At 42.4% G+C, this 27,853-nt stretch overlaps 1 long non-coding RNA gene across 5 annotated transcripts in view; it reads left to right on the forward strand.

Moving 5' to 3' along the window:
• LOC146081204 (uncharacterized) overlaps positions 1-27,853 on the forward strand; it is a 211,431-nt gene that overhangs the window by 160,635 nt on the left and 22,943 nt on the right. The window contains exons 3-4 of one of the 5 annotated variants that reach the window (XR_014475079.1): positions 14,519-14,551; positions 23,115-23,162. The exons of 2 other annotated variants lie outside the window; for them this stretch is intronic. This is a non-coding gene — a long non-coding RNA (uncharacterized LOC146081204). The remainder of the gene's footprint in view (positions 1-14,518; positions 14,552-23,114; positions 23,163-27,853) is intronic. 2 more of the 5 variants (XR_014475082.1, XR_014475081.1) reach the window with 2 other exon arrangements.

The following is a 27,853-nucleotide window of genomic DNA, read 5'->3' on the forward strand; positions in this document are numbered from 1 at the left end:
AAATAATTAGGGAGCAAGCATATTGCACAGTTGGGGGCATGAAGAAGGCAGTCTAGGAGGCATGGAGTTGCGATTGTGTCCTCATAGCCCCACCACATGCTCTACAATGCCCACATTAGACAATGTAGCTTGAATAGTGTCATTGACCTGCCTACTTCTCATGTCTGGTCATGCTAAGCCTTAGGTGAGCAGATGAAAAGTGGGGTGTGGAAGACTTGCCTACTTTTCTGGGAGAAGGGGGGGGGGGTACTTGGGGTGGGCATACCACACGGTTTTTGGGAACCTTCCAGCCATTCCAGTAGAATAGGTATGTAGGGTTGTTCCTGAAAAAATGAGGTCCTGGGGTCACCCATTTTAGACTGATAAGGATGGTTTAGAGCAGGGGTGGGGAACCTCAGGCCCTGGGGCCGTATTCGGCCCCCGTTGGTGGTTTGAGTGGCCCGCCCAATGGCTTTGCTGGGAGTCATGTACAGGGGAGTTCTCGTGAGAGGTCGTAGTTCTCGCAAGATTCCTCTTAATTAACAGCAGTCAGAGACTATCAGTCCTATTCAGCTACAGCTGCTGAAGCGTGGGACAGCTGCAGCAGGATAATTTGTAAGATACATTTTTGAATATGGCCCCTGAAGGATTTTTTCTCCATACAAACGGCCCTTGGCACAAAAAAGGTTCCCCACCCCTGGTTTAGAGGGATAAATATGTATGATCGGTGGTCAGGATGCTGGTGGTCAAATACCGATGTCGGCATCCCAAAGGAGGACATCCAGACAGGGAGAGGATAAATATACTTACCCTTCTCCTGCCCCCTAACTCTCTATTCTATCAGCTGGATGCCAGCGTCCTGGCCACCACTGCATCACGTATTACAGAAAATGCCTGACATGTTTTCCATTTTATATATGTGCCAAATTATAGTGAGGATAGTCTAAAGCGAGAGCAAAACAAGTGATCATATTGAAATACTTCCTATTAATGTTCATAAATTATTCTAAGGATATCCCTTATGCTGTTTATTCACATTTATAAATGGAAGTGGGAACTATATAACCAATCATACTAAGCTCTGGATAAATTCACTATAATTGCACTTACATCGCTAATTATAAAGTGTTTTGAGGGATACTTAGGATACCTTAAGGTTGGTGTCCCAGTGTGTTTAAATTACCATCAATTTCATATAGGTCAAGTTCTTTGTCATCTAGAGAATAGAGATTCATATGTAAGATTGTTGTTTGTGGAGTATGGTTCTTCCTTCAACATTGTTGGTACAACACAGTTGTACCGGCTGTGCTAATTGCCAAGCTCTGAGAGATCGGTTATGATGTGCCATTAAGTAACCGATTACTGTATTTTTTGGAGATTGCCTGATTACTGTGACCAACAATCCCAAGTTGGACAAGTTGGTAGTTGAGCTGTGGGTGCAGCAGAAGTGGGACTTCCCCCTTATAGTTGTGGTCATTGGAAGATTATATTCGGGCAGATGTCTAGCAGCCATTTCTCTGGTGACATCAGATGTGACCATGATTTGGAAAGCCAAGCCTGTTGTGGTTGCATCTGCAACCACGCCATACAAGTCATTAAGAAGACCCAGGGCAAAAGGTTTACCGAGATCTATTCTTGTAAAATGCTGTGTAATTGAAAGTCTCCAAACATAGGGCCTAAATCAACATGGATTGTTGATGAGAGAATTAGCAAATCGACTGACTTCCTAAGCATCGCACATGCACAAGGGGAAATAGTGACTGAAAATGCGTACGGATTATAAAGGCATTGTGGCCGGAGCTTGACTGCCAGGAAGCCAGCATTTTTAGGTGGGTGTCTGACATCAGTGCTGACCACTTCCAACCTGTCTAAGTCACAGATTAATGGGAGACCTACTCAGATTTGCACAGATGGCAAAAAATGTTTTGATGTTTCCGGAATTGCTTATGGAATTGCGAGTGTATAACATTAACATTTGCAATTCTCTCACAATTTTGCAAGGGCCATTTTCTCTTTCTGTCTAGGCAGTGGCTATCTCCTGGCAGTCCACTGCGAATCCTCTGATTAGGGACCCATGCTAAATTAGACCCATATTCCATAACTACTGTAAGTCAGTACTTAACTACGGAGGGCAGAGTGGCTGGGAGAATCATCGGTCAATCTCTATCATTGAGGACATATTTACTTAAATGATTCTATTAAGATAGTAAGAATATTGCTGATTGTAGCCATCCATGTTTCTCCCTCTTCTCCTTGTTGCTCTCAAAGAAAAATTACAGGTGTATTGTGTGCAGTACTAGACTGTAAATTAGTTTCTTTCCATATGTGATTGTTAGTTTATATTTTTAAAGTTGTTGTATTTTATGTAAATGTACTGTTTTGTGAGTTTCCCTTGATACATTGGGGCAGATGTATTAAGCCTTAACAAGAGATAAATGCAAGGGTGATAAGGAGAGATAAATTTCCAGCCAATCAGCTCCTTACTGACTTTTTTCAAACACAGCCTGTAACATGGTAGTTATCAGGTGATTGGCTTGACGATTATCTTTCCTTATCACCCTTGGATTTATCTCTTGTTAAAGCTTAATACATCTGCCCCACTTTTTGTAAAGTGGATGTGAAAATAAATATCAAGAACATTATTTAGGTTCATCCTGAAACTGTAATAGAAACATTCGGAAAGTGAAGGGAGTGATATAAGTAAATGTTAATAAATAACAGAGTGTTCACCTAGCAATAATTTAGACAATAAGACAAGGCCTGTTCCAATAGTTTGCGGACTCTAAGTTCCAGTTCATAACCAAGATCAGGTTAAAAAAAATCTAAGAAATGAAATGAAATATTGCATAGCACTTACTGGTAAGACCAGCAGGCTTAGCATACTGTATGAGTGTACAGTATACAAGGTAAGCCTGTGAGAGTTTACAATCTAAATGGAAAAAGTGGAGTACATAGATTTTAATGAGCTCTACAAAGCATGAGCTGGTTTTATATTAAATAAGGTTTTAGTATAATAAGGAGTGTTTGTCCGCTGAACATTCTAGCTGTATTTTCTTTGCCACTAATTAGTTCCTCCCTGCTATGTTGGGTACCTGCAAGGCTGATGTGAAAACACATTGTATAGGATGGTCTCCTGTGACAGCTTCATTATATCAATACGTCTTATCAATATTTAAAATTCAGTTACATTGCAATTGATGCATAATGCTTCTAAAATATTAATACATTTTATTTATGTAAAAAGCTTCTTCTAGGCAAAATACATGTACCAGTTGCCTGAAAAAAAAACCTTTTCTAAAAAAAAATTCTAACCACCGAAGTAACAATAATTAAAAAAAACTTTCCAAATTATTTTCTACATTTCAATTTTCCTTTAATTAGTCTTTTTCTATAAAAAAATTTACAAGTCAGAACTCTATACCAGCCACTACTGACAGGCAGGGGAGGCACTACCTGCTCAGCAGAGGATACAGCGCAGGGTGGCACCAAGCAGGAGAGGTGCTCTCCCTGCTCTGCATCCTCTACTACTGTCCTTTTGTTGCCGGCTGCCGCTTCCGCCAGTCCCACTCTCTGACAGTTAGCAGCAGCAACAGCAGCATAAAGCAGCTCACACACCCCCTGTGACAGCATGGAACCAACACGGTGACCTAAAAGGGGCAGAGCTAGCCCGTCGGTGAGGGGGTGGGGCTACATGAGTCCAGACCGGGGCTGCTGTCTGATGGAGAAGAGGAAGAGATCTGGCCAGCCAAACTAGTTTGCCAGGCAGGTGGAGGGACAGTGATTGAGTATATATGCATTATGTGCAAAACAGGTACTAATGGGGGCATTATGTATAAGTTGGCTAGTGTGGCAAGCACAGCTTGGGACAACAAGCCAGAGATGCGTTTCCCTTCACCGGCTACCCCCACTGGGCCCCGTCGCCTAATAAAATGGTACATTTTTGAAGCGTGTCTGTGTGTGTGGGGTGGAGGAGGGGGCATCAATTTATTTTCATGCACAGGAAAACAAAATATCTTGTTACGGTATTGCTGCTACTGCCCACATTATGTGTGGCACTACTGGCATAACGAGGCACTACTACTGCAGGCATTATACACCCTTTTTTCGGTGTGTGCTGTCTCTTTGTTAAATATGGGAGGGCGCACATTTATAGTTTACAGGGGGGGTGCCGAACACTCTGGCACCGGCCCTGCTGACGGGTGATTATATTGAGTGGAGATCTTTCGTTATACATTAATTTCAATTTTGCATGAATGTTTGTAGTAGCCAGCGGCATAACTATAGCACCGCAGCCCCCGCCACCGCGGGGGGCGCTGTGCATGTGGGGGCGCCGGGGCACCGGGCGCTGCGGTGCTGTAGTTAAACCCCCCCCAATCCCCCGCAGACTTACCTATCTCGCTGGTCCCGGCGGCTCCGTTCTTCTGCTGAGGACCACCACAAAATGGCCGCCCCCATATAGCACACTGTTCTCTAAAACTGTCTGCTGTATGAGGGTGGCCATTTTCTGGTGGTCCTCAGCAGAAGAACGGAGCCGCCGGGACCAGCGCGATAGGTAAGGCTGTGGGGGATTGAGGGGGGGTTTGCATGGGCGGCGGGGCGGGGGGTAGGGGTGCTTGGCGGGGGGGTAGGGGTGCTTGGCGGGGCGGCGGCGGCAGGGGGGGGCGCCCCCCTAACAGCGGGGGGGCGCTCAAAACTTAGCTACGCCACTGGTAGTAGCTGTGTGTGTGTGTGTGTGGGGGGGGGGGTATTGGACTGCACTCCCTAATTCTAGGCATAATGGGGTTTATTTACTAAGGACTGGGACTTCTATAGAAGATGAGATGTTGCTATGGGCAACCAATCAGATTCTATCTATTATATTATAGAACGTGCTTAAAGAAGAAGTAGATTCTGATTGGTTGCCCATAGCAACATCCTATCTTAAATAAACCACAATGGTGCAGTTCCATACAAACAAAAGGAGAAAATGCAGCTCCACTTAAATACTGTTCATCAGAATCATTTGAATCAACTCTGCAATATATCAGAGTAAATTATAGGTGCTTAGCATCATTTTGCCCAAAACTATGGACCCACAAATCACATAGAGGTGACCTCACCCGGTGAGTCCCAATCACTAAGGTTCGAGGTTTTCAGTGGAGTAAAGTGTAGTGAGAAAGTAATACTTTGCTCTTTATCATAGCATCCATGTAATGTCTATCTGACTCTGGGAAGTATACTTTACAATAATAGTTCACTACTGGATTAATGGTCCAATGGGGATTAATATTGCTAGTTCATATTCTTCATTTATACAGTGGAACCATATTCCAAAGTGCTATACAAATAGAGATAAACAATATGTATATATACCCTGACAACAATACAGAAATATAAATTGGAAATGATGGTCAGATATTGCGCTCCTTACAATCTACAGGAGATACAGGAATCGCAGAACACAAACATCCTTTAAAGATCCCATAACTGACTTACAGAGTTCTTTAAAGCCCTGAAAATATCAGGTTGACCTGCCACTTGATAAACATCAATGAGGTCGGACAGCTATCTGACCATCTGCCAAGATTTATTCTGTTGCTGAGTTAAAACTCAGACCTTTTTCTCAAAGCTTACTTGATATAAAAAATCTACATGAAACCAGAAAATGTGTTAAATCAACATTAGTAAGTTCTTTACTTTCCATCATAATACGGCAGAAAAAAACGAAGAACAAATATAAGCAGATCCTATCGAGTTCTCCTTAAACCGCTGGAATCGAACTTGTTTAACGAAATGAAGGGCTCAATATGCTTTTGGTGAAAGGCTCATGACATGGAATCAAGGTTCAAAATACTGACCTACAGCGGGACCTGAAATTCTGGAACAGCTATATGGCACATTGAGAGGTGATTATAAGATAAGTCATCTTTAATTACAAAGGAGGATGAATGAGAAGCTGAGATTTTTTTCTTCCTTCTTCAAAAGAACTGACAGGCGTGGTGGAACTTTTTTCAATTATGTCTAAAAATAAGCATACAGCAATTTTGCAGGAGTTGTGGACTATTCACTAAGGGATGGCAAATAAAAATGCATGTGTAAATGCATGTATTAACAATTGATTTGCACCGGCACATTATGTACTCGTTTATGCCAGGCACCTGTCCTGTTTACTTATGTCTATGTTTTTAACCCATAGTCACCTAATTTAAAGCTATCCTCTCCCAAAGATGAGGGGAGAGGAAAATCAGGTAGAAGGGGATGCGGAGAAATTGCTGTGATTGGTCCAAATTTACATAGAGGGAGGGCTAAATGATACAATTCACATAGAAGCCATACCACCCATCTGTCCCGATTTTTGCAGGACAGTCACGATGGGGGGCAGTTGGCAGTCCCTCTGTCAGTCAGTGTTAAATAGACACTGTGCACATGTGCACAGTGTCTATTTCCACAGACAGAGGGACAGGGGGCATGGCCAACAGCTTACAGAGCACATCCCAAAAAGCCACGCCCCTTTCGCAAGGTTTTTTTTTTCCAGTTGCTCAGGGGACTACTACGGGAGTCCCTGCAGGATCCGGGAGAGTAGAAAAGTAGGTTTTAACCATTTGTTTTGCTTTCAAAATTTGCATTGCATTTAATATTGGGCATCAATACAATGTCAAAGACCTCACTAATATAGTAGAAATACACAGTTGTATAATATATGTCAGAGCAGCAAAGAAAGCAGTGGATTCACAAATAGACAATCACAAGTGGCTCACTAGTGCTGGAAATTAGGCATGTGCCTAGGGTCTCCACTTGCTGGAGGCAGCTCAACATGTTCCCTTGCATAGCAGCCTTGATAGGTTACTGGCCAAATGAGAATTTATTTTGTCATTACAACTAATTTGTTTTTATTGCAACTGGCAGTGGGGAGGGGGCAATTGTCAATATATTTTGGAGCAGGAGATGGTGGAGGTGAAATTGGGGCTGTAGGTATTAGGACTGGCTGCATCATGAAGGGGTGGAGGGGGCAGAGGCATGATGGAGGTTGACCAATAATGTTGTGGCTAGGAGGAGCTTGACCCCTAAATTCGCCTCTGAAAATTACCATGAGAACTCTAAAATGGAAGACCTTTACTATTATCTACCCCAGGTGCCTTGAGAAATTACTACCGAAGCCTTTTAGGTTCAGATCAAGTTGATATCAGGCTGACCACTAGGTGGAGCTTGCACAGAACAAAAGCATAAAAAAAATGCTGCGGAAGGCTTGACAGTACATGCACATTACAACATGGTAACTATAGTAACTGATGCATTTGAAGACAAATATGAATATGTTTAATTAGGTACTTTCGGGGTAATTCCCATTTTTGCTTTGCACAGTTTTAAGTCTCTAAGTGCCAAGGATTTCTTGTATACAGTATTAAGAGGATTTGTCTTTGTAGCTGAGAGCATAAGGTTATTGATCATTCAGCCCTCCACCTGGTCTATAGCTCAGTGACAATTCAAACTGGAATCAATTTCGTAAAGCAGGGACATCACACTACAGTCATGCAAATATAACACTGTTAGCGCTAGACCAGTTCATATGTAATAAAACAACAAGAAATAGATTTGGCATAGTAAACAAAATATTATTGCTGCCGAAAATAAAAACCAACTAATAAGATTCCTGAATGGCAATTGTAATAAATACAATGTGAGTGATAGACATTTCCCATGTATAAATTATATTTTGCTTGCTCCTTATTTTTTATGTTGAGAATTGTATTAATATTAAATCTACAAAAATGTTGTTAGTGTCCTAAATGCAAACGATACTCTGTAGCAAAAGGCAATATTTACCCTTTTTCGTGTCAAAAAATATATTCTATTGTTATTTAATTAGCAAACGATTATTAAACAAAATGTAAATGTTGTTCATGGCCTACTGCAGTGGTTCCTAACCTCTGCCCTTAAGTACCCCCAACAGTTCATGTTTTCTACATCACCTGTGGATTGTTTTTAAATGTGGAAAACCTGAACTGTTAGGGGTACTTGAGGTTGGAAACCACCTGTCTACTGAATTCTCTACTACGGACATCAGTACCAAAACACCCCCGGATATTTTGTTGTGTTCTCCCACGGCCCTCATTAAATTCTTTCAAAATTTAGCCATGCACATTTTGGTGGTAGCGAAAATTGTGATTGCTCTTTCCTCTTCCTCTTCTCTCTGCACTCAAGACCCAGATTTGGCATGTTGCAGTAATGGAGTAAACAGGGCTATTTTTGTGCAGGCTCCAGCAGGAACTGTGGCCCTTATTCTAGTTCACTCTTTCTGACAAAATATTTGTTAGATGGACAAAACCATTTGCACTGCAGGTGTAAAACCCCACCCAAATCTAATTATCTCTGCACAAGTAACACCTGCCTCACCTGCAGTGCACATGGTTTTGTCCATCTAACAAATATTTTGTCAGAAAGAGTGAACTAGAATAAGGGCCACAGTTCCTGCTAGAGCCTGCACAAAAATAGCCCTGGGAGTAAATAACTTATTATCTCCATGATCGGGGAAATGTTTTCACCCAAGTTCGGGCGCCCTGGTTGCTTACCAATTTTCCCCTCCCTTCTGAGTATTAACTTCATGCGTGGACCCATGGGTGGCGAATGATGATCTCTCTCTCTCTTCAATTAATTGGTTTAACTCCCATGCTGTGGTCTTTGTTTTATTGGATGCTTATTGTATACCTACCCTTCCAATACTGTTTTGTGGTACCCTTGGTTCCCTTATCATCCCCTACCCTCCATACTTCCTATCACCATCCATTATCCACCTGTCTGTTTCTGTTACTTGCTCATATAGAAAATAAAAACCAATGGTCTATATTGGGCTTTGTGGCCCTTTTGTTTCTATGGAGCCGATTCAGACCTGATCGCGTGGCCGCAAATTTGCAGTGGCCAGCGTTCAGTTAAGACGCCGCCCCGTTAGAGTGAAATCCCTCCTATTAAATTAATGTTCCGGCTGTGAGAATAGATTTACGTTTAAATCCCATCTCAAGCCGCTCACAATCAAATGATTTTTACACTGGGTATATCTCATCACAGGGCCACAGTAGCCAGAGACTTACTCTGCGGCTGCAATGAAAAAAGGCATATCAGGCCTGTTGCTGACGTCGCACACCCTCCCCTAGAACACTTAGTCACACCCGCATTTTTATTAGCATTCCCACTAAACTGCCAGTTACCACCCCCCCAGATGCCTACTTCCTGTCAAATACCTTGCGAACAGCTAGCAATCAAAAAAAAGGTAGCAGGTGTTCTTCCCTGCCGGGTGTCACACACGCGCATTGCGGCCCAAAGGCATGTGCAGTCGATCAGTTATTGGTCCCAGCACAAATTTGCAGCCGTGCAATCAAGGCATGAATTACCTGCCCAATGTCTGATCTTCCATTGGTTGACCTCTTCAAAATAAATAATTCTCTAAAAAAAAATGTTTTAATGCTTTCAGGGTCATACAGCTGCACATATTTTTTTAGGTAAAAGGTCTCTATTTTACATAGGTCAGTCACTAAACTAAATATTTTGTACGTCTATAAATTTTTATCAAAATGCATTTTAAACATGACTTTTATTAAGATAAAACATGTAGCCTCACCTACAAGGCATCTACAATAAAGATTCTTATTTATAATTATTAATAGTTTCTTATATAGTGCAGCGTACACCATTTTATAATTGAAGCAACAGTAATAGAACAAAACTGGGTAACAACAGATTTAGGGTGAAAACAAACATCTACTAACATTTAATAATGAATATAAAAATTAATCTGTTAGTAAACACAAGCAAGTGGGCCCGCAGTGATGGAGTCTGAAGGGAAAAGGAGACAGTGGGAGAAAATTGTTCCCATGCAGACTCTGCTCCCCACAGATATGGGCTACACAGTGCATAGTTATGCATGCAGAGGGTTCCCTAAGAACCCTCTCTGGCAATGGCTGTTGTGCATGTGCGGTTGTCAGTGTACAGTAGCCCTGGCAGTAGTTGGAGCACATCTAGGGGACATGAATCCTGCCGACAGAATCACATTGCAATGCTGGGTACTAGTGTCACGCCCAGATGGAGTTGCATACGCAATTGTTGATAAATAGGCCCCATAGTGAGACAAACTGCAGAGGACAGGGAGATAGCAAGAGAGAGCACAGGGGAGGGGGAGATGGCGAGAGAAAGCGCAAGGGAGATGGCGAGAAAGCACAGGAGAGAGGAAAATGGCGAGCGAGCATAGGGGAGAGGGAAATAGTGAGAGTGCACAGGGGAGAGAAAAATGGTGAGAGATCACACAGGGGAGAAGATGGCGAGAGAAAACGCAGGGGAGAGAGAGACCGGGCAAAGGGGATAGAGTGAGAGAGCGAAAGAATGTGCGAGCGCAGGGGAGAGAGAAAGCGAGTGCAGGAGAGAGAGAGAGGCCCAAGTGGAAAGAGAAGCCAAAGGGACAAGAGAGAGAGACAGCAGGGGGGAGAGAGGCCACTAGACGAGAGAGAGAGAGAGAGGCAGCAGGGAAGAGGTAGATAGTGAAAGAGACAGCAGGGGAGATAGTGAGAGACTGCAGGGGGCAGGGAGTACCTCTGTGCTCTGCAGCTGATCTCAGGTCCATCCTGTGCGGTGCCCATGGAGCAGGAACCAGAGAGATTGAGGAGACGAGTGGACCCCATAGCTACTGCAGAGCCGGGCCAGGAAGCTGATTTGGTAGGGTGGCTGTGTGTGTATGTGTGCAGCAGCACAGCCAGACACTAACAGCTGGTAGCGGAAGCAGAGAAACCTTTAGTCTGTCAGGTATGCTAACACAGCACACAGGCGGCATCTTTTCTGCATTGCTGTAGTGGCCCAGGGGACAGATGGCCACTGCATGCAGGAGAGGATTCTACAGAGTAGGTGCAGCCTGAAAAATGTCTTGTAATATGACATTGTGTAGCAGAGCACTTAAGAAATAATTAATAAGAACAAAAGTGATATCTGTTGTGAGTTTAATATCTAGACATCACAGGACTACCCATAATGCATTGTACAACCAATAAATAGAAAAACAACAGTTTCCAGTGTTCAATAGCATGCAGGACACTAGCATTAAAACACTAGTAAAATACATGTAATTAATGTAAGTACAATATGACTATTATTTTGCTATATATATGTACTGTGGTGACTGTGGCAGGGCTCAGCTACAGAAAAACTCGAGGAGAGTTTGAAATATAGTGTTCCATTGTCTTCTGACAGGTCCGTAATAAAGGATTCGTAAGATTAATCTGAGCTGGCAAACAAGAAATCACAGTGTGAGCTGGAAAATGTTCAAATCTTCCCCGGAACCTCATCTTTAGTGTATAGCACCATTTTATTACTTCATAGTTACATTAGCAGTCTGTAAACTATGAGGAAAAAGTACTTCAATAAGACAGACACTAAAGCGTGCACTATGCAAAATACACAGTATATATACTATCTGTGCACATTAAGTCAAATGAAATGTATATTTTAAAGTTAAACAGTACTCAGTATGTTATATGTACTGTAAACATGCTGACTCTATTGTCTCAGATGTGCATGTTTCACATAAATAACAATAATAATAATAACAATAATAATAAAAAAAAAATAATGTTATTTATAGCATTTTTCTCCCAATAGGACTCAAAGGGGGAAATTTACTAAGCAAAATCCGCCTATTTGAGGAGTAATCGTATAAGCTAAATTTACTATGCCAAAAATTTGCCTATTCTTATTCATATTCATGGCACATTCGTATTTACAAATACAAAAGCATATGCCATCAAAAGAATACGACTAGGAATCATCATTCATTCGAATTCGAATTCAGCTTTACTTGACCCCTGCAGCCATGACAGATCCCCCCCCACGCAATCTACGGCAGACAGTGGAGCGGCAATACCCTACGTGGCTAACCACGCCGCACACAGCAAGTGCTCCAGGAGTCTCTTAAAGCGTCCAGCTGCTTTTCAGATCTAGCAGCAAGGACTGTTATTGTGGACATCTAAACTCACATCTCCTGGTACCCCTTGGTGCATAAACCCGCATAAAGGATTATCCATCTCTACCATATATGTGTGTGAGTAACAGCTGATTTATACCAAACCATTATTCAGTGGTCATTTGGGCTTCAGTATATGGAGTAAACCATATCTCCACATGGAACTGCCTTTAAAGAATTAGAGTATTGGTCTGCAGCCACCCATGGGGGGTTTATCAATTTTTGAGCCATTAATATTTAGAGCTATATATACATATATGCAGATAGTTTATAGCTTTATGTATTGTCTTGTTATTTGTGATTTGTTCTTAATAAATTTTATTTTTTAGTAAATTGTTTCTGTATATATGCACAGAAACAATGAAACAAAGCGCCCAATGGTATTGTTCTTTTTCTATACTACTTTTGAGGGCGGCATCCCTCCACTGCAGTGGCTGCTGGTGTATATTACACATGCCAAGTATCCCTATCGCTTCAGACAACTTTGTTCCCAAACTCAAAGAGCTGGTCCTGGTTTTAAACAGTCAGGGAACAAAACATATAGGAGTCCCCTGGATTTTTTAAAACCAGAACCAAGCTCAAAGGCCGGTCCTGGTTCCCAAAATACAGGGGACAAAACGAGTAGGGGGACCACCGTATTTCAAGAACCAGCACCAGGCCCAACCAGCCAGCAGGGTAATGCCACAGTCAGGGGGAGACTTTTTATCCAAGGCCAAAGCATGACCGATCAGCCTGGGCAGGGATCCTGGGGAAGTGGGGACCCCCCCCCCCCCAATGAAGGAGTCCCCCCTCCAGAATTTACCTACCCAGGCTGAAGCCTGGGGCTGTCCCCGGTTACCCTGGGCAGTGGGCACCGTGCTGATGGTAGGGCTAAAATGCGAATATGAATCTGGCATAATACGAATGTATACGCCATCTACCAAATACAAATCTGTAAATATTGCAGATGAGTAAATCTGCCCTGTTTGCGAATCGTATTTCGGTAAGAATACAGTGGTTGCCATTCATATTCATTCGTATTAAGAATACAAATACAACTCAGTCGTATTCATATTTTTATTAAATTTCTCTTTACATTTGCCTTTACAGCATTAAATACAAAACAAGCTTAATATTGAATATTAGTGAAATGCTTGAGCAAACAGGAAAGTCTTGAGTCTTTTTTGGAAGGATTCTAGAGTGGAGGCCTCTGGAACTGTTGAGGGAAAATATTTCCATAAAGGTGGAGCTACAAAGCTGAACATTTGACCCCCAGATGAGTACAGGGAGATTCTAGGTACTCTTAATAGTTCATCATCTACAGGTTGCAGTAAATGAGGGAGGCTGTTAGGAATCAGAGGTTGCTTCAAGTACCTTGGACCTAGGGTGGGCAATCCCGGGATCGGGATTGGCAGGATTATTTTGGGATCGGCGGGATCCCAAGATTTGGCTCCAACATTGCGGGGATTTCATTTCCAGGATGTTTGGGAGATTAGTCTGCGCATGCGCAGTCTAATGCCGGTCAGCATCTGAGCACCCTCTGTACCTGTTATACATCAATAAACTATACCACTGGATAAGTAACTGGCCTGTTTATAGTTTGAGTCATCCAATGTTGTGTGTCTATATAAATCTGTAAATAACAACACTTGCACACACATCATTCCCAACAGATAGATTATTAGATACATTTTTACGAAAGAGGGAACAGGAAGGGCCAATATCACAGATTCATATCTCCCAACATGACCCTCTCCAAGAAGGACAAAATGCTCTATTCCTGGACTTTCCTCTTAATTTAAGATTACCATCACCTGTAGTGAAATATCTTTCTTATCAATTAACCTGTTCAACACAGGTGAGGGTGATGTTGGGAGGGGGTGCTGGACGTATTACCAACAGTCGGGATTCTGACAGTCATTACTCCGACGTCGGAATCCCGACTGCTCCCTCGTGGGGGTCCACGACCCCCATAGAGGGAGAATAAAATAGGTGGCAATCGCAGCTCTCCACCGTGCCCACAGCGTGGCGAGCACAGCGTGGCGAGCACAGCGTGGCGAGTGCAGCAAGCCTGCAAGTCGGGATTCCGACGTCGGACTAATGACTCTCGGAATTCTGTCGAATACCACACCTGACTGTCGGAATACCACACCCGTTGGGAGGTATGCAGATTTTAAAATGTTTTGTGGTTGAGACCAGGAGATCGTGTATAATGATTTTTTTATGTAGAGAGACTAGAAATTATTGTTCATGTACTATATAATTGAATGCTGCGGATCCCTTGTGGTTCCATATAAATAAAGGATAAAAATTAATAAATGCATAAATTAGAAGCCTCAAAGTATGCAGTAAATTGATGGACCCATATTTTTCTACCATGATTCCCTTTCTGGTAATTACCTGAGCATTCTGGATCTTTTGGAAACCCCGAGGGCTCCTGTAGCCACAAATATTATACCATGAACGATAGTAAACTGAAAGCGGTTCCATGTATTTTACAGTACCAATATCTATTCATTTTTCTTATTTTCATCTGAAACCACTATAACATCCACTTATTTGTTCCTTTCGCACACAAATTAGGTCTCTGGTCTACCATCTGAACGTCTTCATCAGGTGATTGTCAATATTTTCATTATATTAGTATACAAGTCTCCCCTTGAAGTTTAACACAGTTTGGATCTCTGTTATTTCTATTCTACTCTCTGCCCCACATACTGACTGATTTGATAACCTTGATACGTGGGTTGACTCTCACATCTGACAATCTCAGTCTAGACTCCTTGCTATTAGTCATGTATATACCCCCCGCAAATATCCTCTAATGTCCAACTCGCATTCCCAAACAACAACTTTTCTCAATTTAAACATTGTGGAGATGGAGAGTGAAAACGTAGATGTTTATCTTAGAAACTGGACAACATCTACTTTATCACGACTTTATGAACTGGTTGAGAAAGTGATAGTTAGAAGCTCATTGATTTTTAATGACAATTTCTGCACTTTATCTCTATAAAGTGGAGAAATGTATAGAGCTCAAGGCATTTAAAATTTCATAGGACGGATTCCAGTTAGCTTCTCCTAGGCCAGAGTACCAAATTTGATGCAGAACTTTTTTATTCGACACTCGCACAAAAAAGTGATGATTTGATCTTCACAGTCATCTGTACTTGTATTAGTACATATGTTCATTCATAAATACCATTTGCAAAATAATGAAATTTACATAAGCGGCAACAGAGTGAGATACGTGTCATCACATTCCACCTCTCTTTAATTTCCGTTGCAAAAACACTCTACACCTTAATGTACTTGAAAAGTTTGTTCCCTTTTAACATCTGCCAGACACTTCTCCTCCTGACTCATTCACGAGCTCAGTGAAGCATCTCAAGTCATGGATCATTACCAGTCAGTGAAGCTAAGTCCAGTTCTTCAATAAACAGAAACCAATTAGCAGATGGATAAATGTTTCATTAATTTTGCTCGATAATGATTATACCTACCATAAGAAATGGTTGCATTTCATGGGGTATAAATCCCTTAGATGTTATAGACCTATAGTGGTGTCCTTTAGATTTATTATATTATGCTTGAGCTTGACATTTTGTAATATGTGTGTATGTTTTTGTGTTTGTTGTTTTCTTGGATCATGTATGATTGCTTTAATTACTTAGCTGCCGCTGATGACAGTTTGTAATGGCTGTAATGGCAAGTCAGGGAGACAGGTAGGGCAAGTGGGGGCTGCGGGGGAGCTTTGGGGAGCTGGCGGATGGCGGCGGTGGGCTCCGACAGAACGGGGCACATGAGTGTCTCTTGGGCGCGTGCCCCATTTTGTCGGATGCCGTGCAGCGGTGATTGGCGATACTATCACCAGGAGCAGCTCCATTAAGAGCTGCTCCATCAGTATAGAGAGAGAAAGGGAGAGGACCAAGAACAGAGCCTTGTGGGACACCTACTGTAAGTGGAAGTGCAGGGGAGGTGGAGTCATGACAGAAGACAGAAAAGGAGTGATCGGAGAGGTAGGAAGATAGCCAGGAGAGAGCAGTATCACACAGACCAAGGGAGTGAAGGATTTGGAGAAGGAATGGGTGGTCCACAGTGTCAAAAGCAGCAGATAGGTCAAGGAGAATAAGCAGAGAGTCCTGACCTTTAGATTTGGCAGCATGAAGATCATTGCAGACATTTGTGAGAGCAGTTTCATTGGAGTGGAGGGTATGGAAGTCAGATTGGAATGGATCAAGCAGGGACTGGGAGGAAAGAAAGGCAGTAAGGCAGTTGTAGGCGAAATGTTCAAGGAGTTTGGCGGCAAAAAGGAGGAGAGAAATGGGTTGGTAGTTCAAGCAAGAATTAGGATCAAGAGAAGGTTTTTCTCAGGATAGGAGAGACAAGAGCATGCTTGAAGGCAGAGGGGACAGTACCAGATGAGAGGGATAGATGTAAGAGATGAGCAAGATAGGAACAGGCAGAGGGAGAGAGGAAGGGAAGGAGGCAGGAGGGGATAGGGTCAGATGGGGAGATGGCTATGGGTGAGGAACATATGAGAGCCATGAGTTCCTCACCAGATACATGGGACAAGGATCAGGATGCAGATCATTGGACTGGGTTGCAAAACCTGCAGTACAGAGAATAGGGGGTGTCACTCCACAACAACAAATACAAAGAATATAAGGTGTGACTGCGCTGGGCGATTAATATTACAAATTAACATATAAATTAAGATAAACTGTGCTAGTAATCTTAATGAATAATAATGGGGTTTATTTAGATAAAATTATAAATATATATAAATACATGTATAACATGAGATAAAATTATATTTTAAAATAAAAAAGAAGTAAAAAAAAAAATCAGTGACCGATGGTAATAAAGTCCATACGGTACTGTATTTTGAGTGACAAGCTGGATTTTTTTTTTTTGGGGGGGGGGGGGTGTCTGGATGAGTCCGTTCCTATTGTGCCTCGCTTACTGGGGTGCCATCATATGTGGGATTTTCCAGCTTTATTGGCTTACTGGAGCCAAATGGAGTGGTAATACGCTGGGAAGAATGTATCCCAAATTCGGCAAGATGTGGTTAGTTGGGAGGATGGTCCAGTCTCTCAGGGTGACAAGCAGCTGTTTAGGCAGAATGTGGCAATGGTCTGTCACTGATAGGTGGATTCCTATCAGTGACAGACCATTGCCATACTCTGCCTAAATAGCAGCTGCACCAGCCCATCAACTCCCAACTGTCATTTTTCAAACAGATGATTGGCTGGTGCGTAATCTCCTTCCAGTTTATCTGCACTTTTTCTCCATTTTATCTCTTCACCAGGCTTAATACATTTGCCCCATTGAGAGATATTCTTTTTTATAAACAACTTTTTCATTGCATTTGATAAGTACAGTGATGTTAAACATAATACATGACTAACCCCTTGAGTGGGGGGTTTTGCTGGGGCCCACCACAGGTCATTGGAAACCCTGACCCCCCCCCCCCCCCCATCGTACCTCCGCTCCGGCTTTCCTGTTGCGGCTTCCCCCACTGCAGTGATGTCGGCGGCAGGCTGGGGGATGTTCACAGCGGCTCGGGAGGACTCAGGTGTCCGAGCGCTCCTGAGTCTCCCCGAGCCGCACCGAACATACCCGAGCCTGCCGCCGACGTCACTGCTGCTGTAAAATGAGTGGCAGCTGACGGCGGGTGGCCGGGTTAGGGGAGCTCCGGAGCAAAGGTGATGGGGGGGGGACTCTATATGTGCTGCGCCAGTGGTGCACACCTGGACACCATTGGCGCGCACCTATTCTATATTAGTGGTATGCCCGGAAATTTTCCGGGACAGCCCGCTGCGGGCATACCACCCAAGGGGTTAATGTCATTTTCAGTGTCACACCCATGCAGGGCACTATACAGAAATAACAATCCTGAAAGATGACTTCTTTGACTCCCCAATCACCTGCCCTCCCTGGCACCTCAAAGGGACCTTTCTAAAAATCCCCCTTTTCCAGGACAAACTAAAATTGGCCATTAATGACTACTTTTCCCTTAACACTACACACGACACAAAGCAGTCATTAGAGAACATATAATTAGCTATGCTTCACACAGGAACAAATAATATCAACAAAACTGCAATCACTTATGGAAGAGGTCCACAAGCTCAAATCCTCACACATACAACACCCCTCTAGTACTCTATACAATTCACTCACTGTGGCCAAAGACTCCCATATTGCTCTTCTGGCTGAAAAGACTGACCATTCTCTATGCTGGATCCAACAATGCTTTTATAAAAAAACTCTTTTGCTCACAAATAGACTTAAATCCAAAAAGGGTCTGATGGCAATATCAGCCTTGAAAGATGACAAGGACATCTTGCAATAGAACCCCACAACCATTAACACCCTTTTGAAACCCACTATGAAAATCTCTATAATCTAAAGGACTTCCCAAACTCTCAGTCCCCACCTGATTTGTCTATCATTAATTATCTTCCTGCAACCTTTTATAAAGTCTGACACGTCATCAGATATCAATAAACCTATAACTGTTGAAGAAGTATTATAAGCCATTGCAAAACATAAACCAACCAAAGCCCCAGGCCCAGACGGACATCCGATGTCCTATTATAAAACTTTCCAGAATATCCTAACACCCCATCTCACACAAATGTTTAACCTAATTTTAGAGGGAGCCCCAATCCACACAGATTCTACCAAGGCCGTGATCACCATCGTCCCTAAGCCCAACAAAGTTCCCCAATGCGTAACTAACTATAGTCCTGTATCACTCCTTGACACCAACCTTCAATTTTTGCCAAAGTAGTCACTAACAGGATGAATCCAATTCTCCCTTAACTCATTTACCCTGACCAAGTCGGTTTTGTCCCAGCCAGATAAGCACTAGACAAAACCCGATATACTGTACTATCAACATTATTCAATATATTAATACTAACAAAATTCACTTCCTGGTGCTTGTTCTGGATGCAGAGAAAGCCTTTAATAGGGTCTCTTGGGCTTTCATGTCTCAAACTCTACAACAATTCTGCTTTAGAGGAAAATTTTTCAAACCATATAAGCACTCTTCCACAAACCTTCATCTTCCGTGCAGGCCGGCAGTCTCCTATCCAAACCTTTCTCAATTACTAACAGTACCAGAAAAGGCTGCCCCTTATCCCCACTAATTTTTGCCCTTGTTATCGAACCACATACATAACAAATATCATGGGAATTCAAGTCAAACACTTACAATATACCATATGATTATTTGCTGGTGATTTTCTTCTCACCAAAACTAAGCCACTCATTTCATTGCCCAATTTATTTCTAGAACTCTTTAATTATGGGAATATCTCTGGATGTAAAATCAACTAGACCAAATCTGAAGCCCTTGTCGTTCACCTACCAGGCCACACCAAAACACCACTTCAATCAAATTTGAATTTCACTTGGAAAAAAGACTCAATGAAATACATAGGAATGCAGATAACAAAATCTTACTACTCTATATAATGCTAACTATCCTCTCCTTTTTAGGTTTTTGAACAAACATATACAACAGTGTCAGTCCTACTATACAGTATATCATGGGTCAGCCTTATTAATGGCAACAAAATTAACACCCTCCCTAAACTGCTATACCTCTTTCAAACTCTTCCGATCCCAATTCCGATCCCAGCGCCATTACTACTCTCCAATTCACAATAGGCACATTTATATGGAACCATACAAAATCAAAAATTCGACAGAATAACTCTCAAAATGAGGATTTCAGTTTGCCAGTCCTCCAACATTATTTGCACGCCACAAGACTTAGTCAAATGATAGCATGGCATTCCTTGAAAAACATTAGACGATGGGTGAATTTGGAAAGTGATTTAGTTGGTATTATCTCAAGTTCACTCTTACCCTGTCTCTCACAAAGCTTGCCCTCAATTTTCTCAAACCTCTCCTAATGTTGATTTAATGCTTCATGTCTGGGATAATCTTTACAAAAAAAGGTAAACTATCTTTGTCTGTCCCCGTCATTATGATTTGAAAAGAAAAAACATAGTTGTTTGACAATAAATGGCTTCACCCAACCACTAACCATGAGTGAAAGAAAGGTTTGTGTGTTTTCATATTCTCTGACAAATGGCCAGAAAATCACAAATTCTGATAGGGTATGTAAACTTATGAGCACAACTGTATGTTGGACAAGTTCAATCATTCAGTCTTACTGGAACATGATACATTCACTCATATCACAAGTCACTGCTCTTTCTAACCCTCCCACAACTGCCAACCTCCTTTTATGTGCCCTGTTAGACCGCGCTCCTAAAGAAATCTTTCTCTCCATATATCATGTACCACGTTGCTCACGATTGGAAAGTCCCCACTGCCCCAAGTTGTCAAAAGCTACTAAACAAAATGTGATATGTGTCAAAAATGGAATCCATTACTAGTCTTCAGAATAACTGGGTTAAAAATGTTTATTTTATATGGCCGCCATGGTATTCCTACCACAACACTCCTCTCCCTGGCCTTAAATAACATTGATTTCCTTATAAAATTACTATATCTGGCATTCCCGGCTTGCCAAGATAAAGATCACCATCTTTACAACACCCTACCACCCCTTCTCTCGCTGTTCCCTTAATTCCTGTCATTGGGAATAATTCAACACAAGTTATAATTGTCTGTTACCTTAATCGACTCTGTTATAATGTAATTTCCATTACTTTAACCATTTGATTGCCAAGTGAATTTGCCAAAACTGGTGTGAAAATTGCCAAGCAAACATTTTTATTCATCATAATGACCTGTAATATTAACCGTATACAGTATAGGAGATATAATGTTTTTTTGTTTTTTTTACAAAACATTTTTTATTTACATTTACATAACAAATGTGAGCGATGCTGGCATTTTTAGCAGATATATTGCACATCTATCACATAGATGTTGGCACTTAAAAGGTTAATGACTGCAATAAGAATTTTTCCAATGAAAAATGATCGATAAAACGGATTTATAATGAGAGATATTTCTTTATGTTATTTATTAGGTTTTTTGCTTGTTTTCTTTTGCTTTCTTCTTCTGTACGCTGTTTGTTGACTACCTAAATTTGAATTTACATTCAATCAACTTGTTGAATTCTTGTACTATTTGCAACTTCATTAAAAATGTTGGAATTAAAAAAAAATCCTGAAAGATATTATTTCATTTAATGAAAGTAATGTGGGGAATCCAGACCAGGTTTTGGTAGCAGTAGCAGAATCACAGGTGTGTAATCAGCAGCACAATGGATTTCCTGATATAAGGGTTTCCAGGGCAGAGTCACCTTGTTCTTGATGGTGGAATAGCTACCCAAGTGATAGTCCGGGGGTGTTTTATAATAGGGACCATTGGAACCTTTCAAGAGTCTGCTATAAAAGAGTGCCTGTATTCTACTGCCTGTAATACTGACTGCATATGGATTTAACCTGCTATGCTGTGACCTGCTGTTAAAAATAAACAACAAAGTCTTCATCTGAGTCCCCATGTTTGTGATCCCTATCACAATATATTTCATATAGGAAACACATAAGGAAGCTGCCAGGTAATTTATAAAATAATACTAAATTGTTCCTTTGCTTTATTTGCAAAATAGGTTTAGGCACTAGTGGGAGAATTAGTGTTAGGCTGCCAGGAGGGGGTGGGGTAAGGCACTTGGATGGGAGGGTTAGGGTTAGACTGCAGGGTGGGGGTTAGGTTTAAGTGGTGGGGGTATGGGTTTTAGGTTTAGGCACTAGCAGGGAGGGTTAGGGTCAAACTGTGGGATACATATGGAGCCCCTGACAGGATGCTCTGTATTCCGTTATTGAAAATACATTTTAAGCTGGAGGTGTATTGTCCAAACCATTCTGTGTTGTGCAGTGTAGGTAGCATTGGAACAGTACAAAATCCAACTCACAAAACTTAAGAAGCACTAAGTGTAGCGATTATAAAGTGCTCACAATGCTAGGTCAATGGAATACAAAGAGTTGCAGAAATTGCTAGAGCATAGCGCTTTTATATTGTGCTTCTAGTTCATTTTCAAGTACCTTTGCATACCTCCCAACATTTAAACTTCAAAGATCGGCACACACGAGGGGGCATGACCTCAACCGAAGGTGTCATGGTTTCCCGGGGATGCCGCGGCTGCAAGCCACGGTCTGTATTTTTTTGGCACTATGGGGTCATGGCCATGCCCCCAGCCCCTCTGCCTATCTGAGCAGAGCAGCGGCAGACAGGAGGGACTCAGGGCCAACTGCCCCCACCACCGTGGGACATTGCAGGCTCCAGGTGGGACGCAGGACCATCCCAAAAATAAGGAATGATCTCACCAAAATAAAAAATAAAGTTGGGAGGAATGCCTTTGCCCTGGGGGTCCAAGCTTGGGGAGCTCCTAGAATTGTCAAAAGTAGCACTGGGGCTCAGTCTAGACCTTCCTAATAATAACAGATACTACATGTGATCTTAGCTCAAAGATTTAGAAGTGACAAGCTTGAATGAGTTTGAACATTTTATTAATCAGTTTGCGTTGTATCCTCATCACGACACATGTGTTGCTGATTTAGTTACAAGGACATTCTAATGTCAGCTGTGCCACATTGTAGTGACTACCAGACCCTTGTACACTGTTCTTTTTTGGTAAAAGTGGGCCAGCCCCTCCCCCCCACCACAATAAGAGCTGTTTATGAGGTCTTTACTCTTTCTACAAAAAAAAAAAAGAGAGAAAAAAGAAAGAAAAGCAGGCACAGCCCGAAAGAGGGGTTAAAACTTGCAACTTTCCTGTTCTGAATGAATTTCAAAGTCTTTTGACTTTCCTGCAGTATTCAAATTCATTGTTTGTGATTGGCTGGGAGTCAAAAATGCAGGTCAATTAGAGAAGGAGCTAAGCCTTATAAAAGCTCTAGACAAGTAACATCATTTCAATTGAGTCTTTAAGAGATCAAGAAGAAGCAGGATTTTGTTGTTTTTCAGCTTTTTAGGATTCACCTCCAAGAAGTATCACATGCCTATGCATGAAATACATTTTATTTAACACTGAGGGGTCTATTTATAAAAGTGTGATATTTAATTTCTGACATATGTTCGGGCCAAAAAAGATATTAACTCAGTTTTTGCCTCTTTCTAACCCTACACTGGAATCTATTTGTTGGACACTGCCAGATCATTATACAGTCCTTTGTTTTTGCAGAAAGCTGATAAAGAAATCAATTATGGAAAAAAAATCCTGCCTGTTTATGTAAGTGAAGAATGTGATTTAATCCTGCAGATTGTTCTGGAAATTTTCTCCTGCTTGGACAATGCTATGTGTTTTATGTCCTACAGCAAAAATACTTACTTACTTACTGGATTTCATTTATGGTCCAGCAGACAATGGGGTGGTAACTCAACCCTTCTTGCTAAGCTGTGTATATTCAGACCCTAACGAGCAGGTCAATGCCGCACTGCCGAATGCACGCCCCCCGCCTCCTGAATCCCCTCGTTACACTGCCAGCGGCTGTGTACGCTTACACATCTGCTCGCAAGTGCCCGCACAGAGTAAAAATCCTACAATAGTTACTTACAATCGAAGGATTTTTCCTCTGCACGGAGCCAAAAGGAAGCCCAGGCCTTACAGATGGAGCGCCTGTCAGCCAGCCTGCAGGATCACCTGAGAGGGCGCAGGCTAGCGGACAGGAGCTCCATCTGATGGGGATGCACAAGCCCCTCACATGTTTATGCGTCCCTGTCAGCAAGGCGGCGGGGAGCGGTTTCCCTGCCCGTCTCCACTTTGGGGAGACGGGCAGGGAGTGGGGGCTGCACGGGGCTGCGGGGGAGCTGCAGGGAGCCGCGGGGGCTACAACAGAACGAGGTGTGGGAGACTCTCGTGCACGTGCACCCCCTTCTATTGGAAGGCGGTGGCTCCATTCTATCGCATGGAGCAGCTTTATTGAGAGCTGCTCTATCTGTACTTTTTGGCTGCACTATCTTCATGTGACGTCATCCACCAGCTCCGAGCAGGCAGGGGAATCCCTGCATTCCCTGGGGCCTGCCCAACGTTTCTATGGGTGCCTGAACCTTTTTAAGCGCACACACATGAATTGCTGGTTGTCCATCCCGGAATGCCCCCTGCCTATCAATCAGGCAAAAATTTTGCTCACGGTGCTCACATGCGCATTAGCACCTATGCGCATACACAGACCCCCACTACCAACAGAGGGGTCATATTTGCTTCTCTACGAGCAGGTCTGAATCGGCCCTAATGTATATAGTTTACAGTTCAAGGTGCAAACCTAAACTGGAATAGCTGTAGCAAATCAGGAGTGTACAGTATCTGCATATCTCCCAACACTATATGTCAGAATCTTGGTACAGGAGGTGTGGCCATGTCAGGAAGGGGTGTATGTGCCACTAAGGGGGTGTGGCTATCCTCCCTGGGGCATGACTAGCACAGAAAAGTAATAGGCTCCACCTTTTCTGCTGCTGGTCTCCTTCCCGCATTTACACATGCACTGCTAATCTGCAGAACGCCAATTAACAGACAAATATTGCTAACCGTAAGTGGAACAGCACTTAAATAGGGACTGTCCAGCTGTAATCTAAACAGTTTAAAGATATCCACCTAGATTGGTGGGGTGGAGGGAACCCATGTGCATCATCTGTGTGGCATGCTCAAGTCTCTAGAAATATGGGGGGTTATTCTGGTTGAGTCCACCAAACCCCGCCTTGCTTATGGTGGCCTGGCCGCTACCCATTTGCAAGGGCGATTCCCTCGCAGATCCACGCACATCATTTGATGGTCGTCGTTCGAATGATGGCAAAGGTGCACACATATAAAAGTGACTCTCAAGTGACTTAAATATGGGTGCAGGGTGTAAGGTAGCCCCCCCCCCTCCCCCCCCCCACCGGACCCAGGGGCATAAGTGCAATTCATTTATTGTGGATATGCCTATGGTGAGATGTTAATTTAAAATATTGTAATGTGCAATTTTTTTAAATGTGTGTAAGTTTTATTATACAGTACATCACTTTTCTGTCTGAAAACTGTGAGTAAATGTGTTATGAACTAGGGATTTACAGTATTTTAAATGTAGTTAGACTTTACTGCCATATTTTGTGCATAATAAAAGAGCTGTAACTAGGATGATTCCCTGGCGGCCACACTGATACATATGGGCGGCCAGGTGGTTGAAATGCAGCGGACGGTCCATGCTCCTCCTCCTCATCCAGGGCACGTTTCCAGCACATTTACAATCGAAGCCCGAGCACGGTATGACATGGCTCAGGCCCACATTAGAGACAGTAGTAGTGGGAGATGGGATTGGCGTTACAGTGCTCAGTGTGAGGAAGACCCAGTACCACTGACCCCTCATCACTCCACACACACACTGCACCCAGCCATGCCACCCAGGAAAATTATGCAGATTCCGCCAGCCCTTTGGAGCATGGAACAAAGTCTTTGCTTCCCCAGGCTAGGAGTCACTGACTTCTATCCTGGCCACCTGCTTGTCATGTTGATGAAACAAGGATGTTGGTGATATTGGAGGTTGCGCTCTGCTCTGTACTGGCTGTCTCATTGCCTCATCCAATATTTCACCCACACTGGTCCGTGGTTTCTCCATATGCCACCCAAGCTGATCCACGGTGGCTGCCTAACCCTCCCCCCTAATCTCTGGTGCCACCCTATCTCTGGTACCTCCCTAGCAGCCCACACCCACCCCACACTGATCTCTGGTTTCTTCTTTTTCTTCCCAAACTGTTCTCTGGTGGCTTTCTACCCCCATTTATCTCTGGTGTTATCTTAATTGCCTTATTCTGATCTCTGGTGACTTCACATGCCTGCCTTCTCTTACTGATTTCTGGTAACTTCCTGCACCCTCACACCTCCTTCTTCCAAGGAAGTGCACCAATGCACTTTCTGACACAGAACACCAAAAGCTCTGGTTATGGCAAGTGCTATGTTCAGTTCAAAAAGTTAACTTTAACTCTAATTTTCTAGATATACTAGTTTTTCTAACCTAACATAACATCTTTATCCACTCGCCTCTTCAAACGTTACTTAATGAAACTCAACCTCCCACTTTTAAAGAACCACTCCTTTATTAGATAAAAATTCTTACCAATATATCGGATTGGAGATATAGAGGGTGCCACTGACATTACTATCCGGCTGATGTCAAGAATAGCATCACCACATTCCCAACTCCTGCAGCTCAATCCTGTAATTGTGAAGTGAGCACTGGGAAGCAGGAAGTCATCGCAGAACTGGTCATGAAGACCTTAGACCGCCTTCTTCACAAAAAATAAGTGTGATACCCAGGACGCTGGTCTACTCTCTTGGGCGTCTGTTAGAGCTCCCTGGTTCAAGAGTCTCCTGGACATTATGGGAGAGTAGGCAGACATGGAATAAGACTGCTTGGTTATGCTTTTTTCTTTGATGAAGTCCAACTTTGAGGAGCACAATATGTCCTATTAAAATCATAGGATGAGACTTGAGCTATTGCAGAATTCAAGTCCTTTTGCAGAGGTAGAATAGATAAGCAAATCCCCGGACAATTCAGTTTTATCATATTACAATAAATCTTGCTCCCCAAATGAAATCTTGTTTTGGCATGTTCTGCAAAACTCCATTCTTAGCAGAGGATGTTATTGGCTGCTGTAAACTTCCAACTCTCTACAAACTCTGCTCTCTACCTGCAAACCTGCATGCTGTAGCGGAACTTTAGGTGCACCCGAGCAAGTCAGAACACTCTGCCCTTCAAAAAGGATTTGTGCCTTCACTGCTTTATACATTGTAAATGAAGCCAAATGCTGACAGAACAGGCATACATAAAATAAATAGAATTATTTATTTTAAAAGTAATGTATTTTAGGTGCTTTTGACTATGATCAAAAAGCACATTATACTCATTTCGTACACCTCCATGTAACAGTTTTGCAGCGTGTAGAGTTAGTATGTGCTGCAGCCAGCTCGTCATGTTAGAACAAAGCATTTCTGGAAGTTATTACTAAAAGTATGCTCACCTACTACTGTATATTAAGGTGAAGCTCATCAGGTGGGTCCTTAACATTTCTAATACAACCCTGTTATTGTGTGTGTGTGTATATATATTTTTTTTTTAATTTTTTTTTTATTTTATTAACAGTTTCTTATATAGCGCACACATATTCCGCAGTGCTTTACAGAGAATATTTCAACATTCACATCAGTCCCTGCCCCAGTGGAGCTTACAATCTATATTCCCTACCACATGTACATGCACACACACACAGACATTCTAGGGTTAATTTTTGTTGGAAGCCAATTAACCTACCAGTATATTTTTGGATTGTGGGAAGAAACCGGAGTACCCGGAGGAAACCCACGCAAGCACGGGGAGAGTATACAAACTCTGCACTGTTAGAGCCATGGTGGGGATCGAACCCATGACCTCAGCGCTGTGAGGCAGTAATGCTAACCATTACACCGTCCATGCTGCCCCAATATATATATATATATATATATATATATATATATCTATATAAATTATATAGATATATATATAGAGAGAGAGAGAGAGGGAGAGAGAAAGACACGCTGGAGATGAGGCACTCATGACTTAAAATCAATAAAGGCAGACGGAGCCAATGACATAACAACATTTCAAATTCCTATTTAATTTGTCATCAGGTTACACAATATATATATATATATATATATATATATATATATATATATATACAGGGCTTAAAGTGGTCCTGGAGAGGTGGTGAAACTTCTTTCCCATACACCGACCCCCCACCCCCATTTGGGCAGAGACTACACCAGTGCCGGTGGATCATATACATATTACATCGAATGTAGTACCCCTGATTCATATTACACCACATACTAGTGCCCTTTCTACATATAATGTCCACAGTAGTGCTGCTTATACACATCTGTTGCTGCAACTCCAGCAGCTTCCCCTC

Source organism: Crinia signifera, chromosome 5 (genome assembly GCF_055691185.1).
Source record: "Crinia signifera chromosome 5, ASM5569118v1, whole genome shotgun sequence".
NCBI lineage: Eukaryota > Metazoa > Chordata > Amphibia > Anura > Myobatrachidae > Crinia > Crinia signifera.